Here is a 6,474-nt window from a genome sequence, read left to right as displayed (position 1 = left end):
GGGGATCTGCGTGGGCACATTACAGGGGGATCTGTGTGGTGCACATTACAGGGGGATCTGTGTGGGGCACATTACAGGAGGATCTGTGTGGGGCATATTACAGGGGGATCTGTATGGGGCACATTACAGGGGGATCTGTGTGGGGCACATTACAGGAGGATCTGTGTGGGCATATTACAGGGGGATCTGTATGGGGCACATTACAGGGGGATCTGTGTGGGGCACATTACAGGGGGATCTGTGTGGGGCACATTACAGGGAGATGTCTATGGGGCACATTACAGGGGGATCTGTGTGGGGCACATTACAGGGGATCTTTGTGGGGCACATTACAGGGGGATCTGCGTGGGCACATTACAGGGGGATCTGTGTGGTGCACATTACAGGGGGATCTGTGTGGGGCACATTACAGGGTGATCTGTGTGGGGCACATTACAGGGGGATCTGTGTGGGGCACATTACAGGGGGATCTGTGTGGGGCACATTACAGGAGGATCTGTGTGGGGCATATTACAGGGAGATCTGTATGGGGCACATTACAGGAGGATCTGTGTGGGGCACATTACAGGAGGATCTGTGTGGGCATATTACAGGGGGATCTGTATGGGGCACATTACAGGGGGATATATGCGTGGGGCACATAACAGGGGGATCTGTATTTGGGCACATTACAGGGGTATCTGTATGGGGCACATTACAGGGGGATCTGTGTGGGGCACATTACAGGGGGATCTGTGTGGGGCACATTACAGGAGGATCTGTGTGGGGCACATTACAGGGTGATCTGTGTGGGGCACATTACAGGGGGATCTGTGTGGGGCACAATACAGGAGGATCTGTGTGGGGCATATTACAGGGGAATCTGTATGGGGCACATTACAGGGGGATCTGTGTGGGGCACATTACAGGAGGATCTGTGTGGGCATATTACAGGGGGATCTGTATGGGGCACATTACAGGGGGATCTGTGTGGGGCACATTACAGGGGGATCTGTGTGGGGCACATTACAGGAGGATCTGTGTGGGGCACATTACAGGGGGATCTGTGTGGGGCAAATTACAGAGGGATCTGTGTGTGGCACATTACAGGGGGATCTGTGTGGGGCACATTACAGGGGGATCTGTGTGGGGCACATTACAGGGGGATCTGCGTGGGCACATTACAGGGGGATCTGTGTGGTGCACATTACAGGGGGATCTGTGTGGGGCACATTACAGGAGGATCTGTGTGGGGCATATTACAGGGGGATCTGTATGGGGCACATTACAGGGGGATCTGTGTGGGGCACATTACAGGAGGATCTGTGTGGGCATATTACAGGGGGATCTGTATGGGGCACATTACAGGGGGATCTGTGTGGGGCACATTACAGGGGGATCTGTGTGGGGCACATTACAGGGAGATGTCTATGGGGCACATTACAGGGGGATCTGTGTGGGGCACATTACAGGGGATCTTTGTGGGGCACATTACAGGGGGATCTGCGTGGGCACATTACAGGGGGATCTGTGTGGTGCACATTACAGGGGGATCTGTGTGGGGCACATTACAGGGTGATCTGTGTGGGGCACATTACAGGGGGATCTGTGTGGGGCACATTACAGGGGGATCTGTGTGGGGCACATTACAGGAGGATCTGTGTGGGGCATATTACAGGGAGATCTGTATGGGGCACATTACAGGAGGATCTGTGTGGGGCACATTACAGGAGGATCTGTGTGGGCATATTACAGGGGGATCTGTATGGGGCACATTACAGGGGGATATATGCGTGGGGCACATAACAGGGGGATCTGTATTTGGGCACATTACAGGGGTATCTGTATGGGGCACATTACAGGGGGATCTGTGTGGTGCACATTACAGGGGGATCTGTGTGGGGCACATTACAGGAGGATCTGTGTGGGGCACATTACAGGGTGATCTGTGTGGGGCACATTACAGGGGGATCTGTGTGGGGCACAATACAGGAGGATCTGTGTGGGGCATATTACAGGGGAATCTGTATGGGGCACATTACAGGGGGATCTGTGTGGGGCACATTACAGGAGGATCTGTGTGGGCATATTACAGGGGGATCTGTATGGGGCACATTACAGGGGGATCTGTGTGGGGCACATTACAGGGGGATCTGTGTGGGGCACATTACAGGAGGATCTGTGTGGGGCACATTACAGGGGGATCTGTGTGGGGCAAATTACAGAGGGATCTGTGTGTGGCACATTACAGGGGGATCTGTGTGGGGCACATTACAGGGGGATATATGTGTGGGGCACATTACAGGGGGGACTGTGTGGGGACATAACAGGGGGATCTGTATTTGGGCACATTATAGGGGGATCTGTATGGGGCACATTACAGGGGGATCTGTGTGGGGCACATTACAGGGGGATCTGTGTGGGGCACATTACAGGGGGATATGCGTGGGCACATTACAGGGGGATCTGTGTGGGCATATTATAGGGGGATCTGTGTGGGGCACATTACAGGGGGATCTGTGTGGGGCACATTACAGGAGGATCTGTGTGGGCATATTACAGGGGGATCTGTATGGGGCACATTACAGGGGGATATATGTGTGGGGCACATTACAGGGGGACTGTGTGGGGACATAACAGGAGGATCTGTATTTGGGCACATTACAGGGGGATCTGTATGGGGCACATTACAGGGGGATCTGTGTGAGGCACATTACAGGGGGATTTGTGTGGGGCACATTACAGGGGGATCTGCGTGGGCACATTACAGGGGGATCTGTGTGGGCATATTATAGGGGGATCTGTGTGGGGCACATTACAGGGGGATCTGTGTGGGGCACATTACAGGAGGATCTGTGTGGGCATATTACAGGGGGATCTGTATGGGGCACATTACAGGGGGATCTGTGTGGGGCACATTACAGGGGGATCTGTGTGGGGCACATTACAGGGGGATCTGTATGATGCACATTACAGGGAGATCTGTGTGGGGCACATTACAGGGAGATCTGTATGATGCAAATTACAGGGGATCTGTGTGTGTGGCACATTACAGGGGATCTGTGTGGGGCACATTACAGGGGGATCTGTGTGGGGCACATTACAGGGGATCTGTGTGTGGGGCACATTACAGGGGGATCTGTGTGGGGCACATTACAGGGGGATCTGTGTGGGGCACATTACAGGGGGATCTGTGTGGGGCACATTGCAGGGGGATCTGTGTTGGGCACATTACAGGGGGATCTGTGTGGGGCACATTACAGGGGGATCTGTGTGGGGCACATTACAGGGGGATCTGTGGGAGGCACATTGCAGGGGGATCTGTGGGAGGCACATTACTCGGGATCATTACAGGGGGGCCTGTGTGGGGCACATTACTGAGGGAGATTACAAGGGGGACATTACAGGGGGATCTGTGGGAGGCACATTACAGGGGGATCTGTGGGAGGCACATTACAGGGCAAGCTGTGTGGGAGGCACATTACTGGGGATCATTACAGGCGGGCCTGTGTGGGGCACATTACTGAGGGAGATTACAAGGGGGACATTACTGGATAGATGTGTGGGAGACATTACTGGGGGGCTGTGGGGACATTCCTTGGGGTGTGTTCACACGTGGCAGTAGGGAGGGCCTAGGTTTGATCTCACATGAGTTTCCAGTGATGATTATGTGATGGATAACGAGCCCCTGGTCTCTTGTATTTGTTTAAATGCAATCATGTGAGCACAGCCTTAGGGTGATGTCACACGTGGCATTTTGAACACGTTTTTTGTCCGTTTTTAAGCAGTCCGTTTTTGAAAACGCATCCGTTTTTGATAGGTTTGACCAATTATCTAAATTCAAACTGGGCAAAAATGGATACTATTTTTGACGGACTGCTTAAAAACGGCCAAAAACGTTTTCAAAATCACCCTTATAGTATTTTGGGAGAGTGTTAGGGGCAGCAGTAGGACAACACTGTCAGGGTGCAGTCACACGTTGCAGTTACAACTGCATCACAATCAGTTTTGAGGTGGTTTTAGGTGCAGTTATGTTAATTTAACAAGTAAAAGACATGAACTGGTGAATTTGAGTTTGAAGGGGAAACCTGTTCCACAAATGTTCTGCACTGCACCTAAACTGCCCCTAAAACCACCTCAAAACTGATTGCGATGCAGTTGTAACTGCAACATGTGAACGCAACTTTGGAGAATGAAGATTTAGGTTATTGTTGATTTGTTTAGTGAAGTCTTGCACCTGTGCTTCCGTCCCTTCCCAGATAATTAAGTGATCGTCTATATAGCTTTTAAAGAATCTGAGATCTGTGGAAAAGGGTGAGTTTTCGAGTAGATGTTCTTTTTTCAAATGCTCCCATGAATAAGTTGGCATAACTGGGGGTAAACCTGGTTCCCATAGCTGTTCCTTTGATTTGTTTGAAGATCTTGGATTCAAATGAGAAAGTATTATGCTCTAGAATGAATCTGATACTATCCAGTATAAACTGGATCTATTCAGGTGGTATGGAGGGGTCTTCTGTTAGTGTGTCCGATATAGTCTGAATGCCTAAATCATGAGAAATATTTTTATACAGGGAAGTTACGTCCATGGTCATAAGGAGATAATTTGGTTGCCACTGAATTTGCTCCAACTCAAGTATGAGCTGTGCCGAATCTCTAAGGAAAGTAGGTAATGCTACTACATGTCTTTGGAGGAGAATGTCTACATATTCTGATAAGTTGCATGTGAGTTCACGCCCAATATGATGGGTTGCTTTAGAGGGAGTTGAGGGGCAGAAAGACAATCCTTTGCTAAGCACGCTAGTCTCACAGGAGGACAGAGTGTGTGATGATAAATTAAATATCTTCACCATTTGGGTATTGGAGGTGGTCACTGGTTTGCTTTTTTGCTTTTTGTTTCGGTTTCTCCCTCCCCTGCATCCTTGGGTCTTCCCTTTCTTTTTAATCTATTGGATAGGGAGAAGATGGCAAAAGATGCTCATGAGGGGCATGATAAGGCTCTCTGTTATCATAGCCGGTGGTTCCTTGAGATTGGGAGTAGGTCTAACAAAGAGATTGAGCTACTGGAATCATGAGATAAAGGTTTCTTCTGGTTTGGGACCTCTCTATAAGTTTCCAGGGGGTTAGCTGGGGGTGAAACTGTATTGTGTGGGATTTTTCTCTGTGTGCTCAATACATTGTAATGATGTGATACCTGTGGGGAGGTGGTGGGAGGGGCCTCGATAGGGCCGTTTACTGTATCGTCATGGATCGATATCTGTGATAGTTGGAATTCGGCATTCGGTTTGTGAGTTGGATGGGATGGGTCGGAGTTCTTCTGTCTGAGGGTAGCAGGGGTATTACTGATATCGGATGGGCCCTTAGCATTGGGTTTCTTATAGATTTGGTTAAAGTAGGTAAATGGGTATGAGTGGAAATGGGTAGGAGTGGGGGAATGTGTGTGTGTTGAGAGGGGGAATATTCTAGGGTGGTCTCCTGAGTTGGACTGCGGGTGGAGAGAGGCCCTCTAGATGATCTTTTATACCTATATCCAGACCTTATAAAAACCATCTAATTAAGTAGACAACAATTGTTGACAAAATATATGTTTTATTAATAGTTAATACACAAATTTTACAGACGTATGATCACCAAGATTAAAACCAGATGATCTTTGTCTGGTTCCCATGATCTATGAATCTTCTTGAGATATTCCAGACGGTGTCGTGTGAATTTTTTAAATTTTTTTAGAGACTATTGAATATTCTAATGACCGAAGTCTGTTGGAGATAGACATGTTCATGTTCAATAAGTCTCTGTGGTCAGAGAATTGTTCCAGATCAGTTTTTAGTGTATCTATTGATCTGGTGCTGTTCTCCACTAGTCTGGATCTTTTATGTATGAGTTTATCTATTAGTCCTATGGAGCAAGTTTCCAAGTACAGCTCCCAGTCACGGGCCCCTAGGGGTAATTGAGTTCACTGTACTCAAATGGCCTCCACAGTCACCAGATCTCAATCCAAAAAAGCATCTTTGGGATGTGGTGGAACGGGAGATTCGCATCATGGATGTGCAGCCGACAAATCTGCAGCAACTGTGTGATCCCATCATGTCAATATGGACCAAAATCTCTGAGGAATGCTTCCAGCACCCTGTTGAATCTATGCCACTAAGAATTGAGGCAGTTCTGAAGGCAAAAGGGGGTCCAACCCGTTACTAGCATGGTGTACCTAATAAAGTGGCCAGTGAGTGTAAATATATATATAACACTCTACTATGGTAATGGAAATAATAGTACTGCAAATAAGAAATACATAAAGAAGACAATAAGTATGATAATGCTGTAATAATGCAGGTGACTACATTATCAAAGAAGTCAGCTAGAGGACTGGGAGATCAGCAATGCCCCATGCGTATTGCCTGCCAAACGGGCTTCCCCAAGGGATAATTGGCAAGGCATGCTCACCTGCCTTAAATGTGAGTGTCTGCTCTATCAGGGCACGGACACCGGGACGAGGCT

This window comes from Engystomops pustulosus, chromosome 9, assembly GCF_040894005.1.
Source record: "Engystomops pustulosus chromosome 9, aEngPut4.maternal, whole genome shotgun sequence".
NCBI lineage: Eukaryota > Metazoa > Chordata > Amphibia > Anura > Leptodactylidae > Engystomops > Engystomops pustulosus.
The sequence above is the reverse complement of the archived record's forward strand: the minus strand, read 5'-3'. Positions refer to the sequence as shown.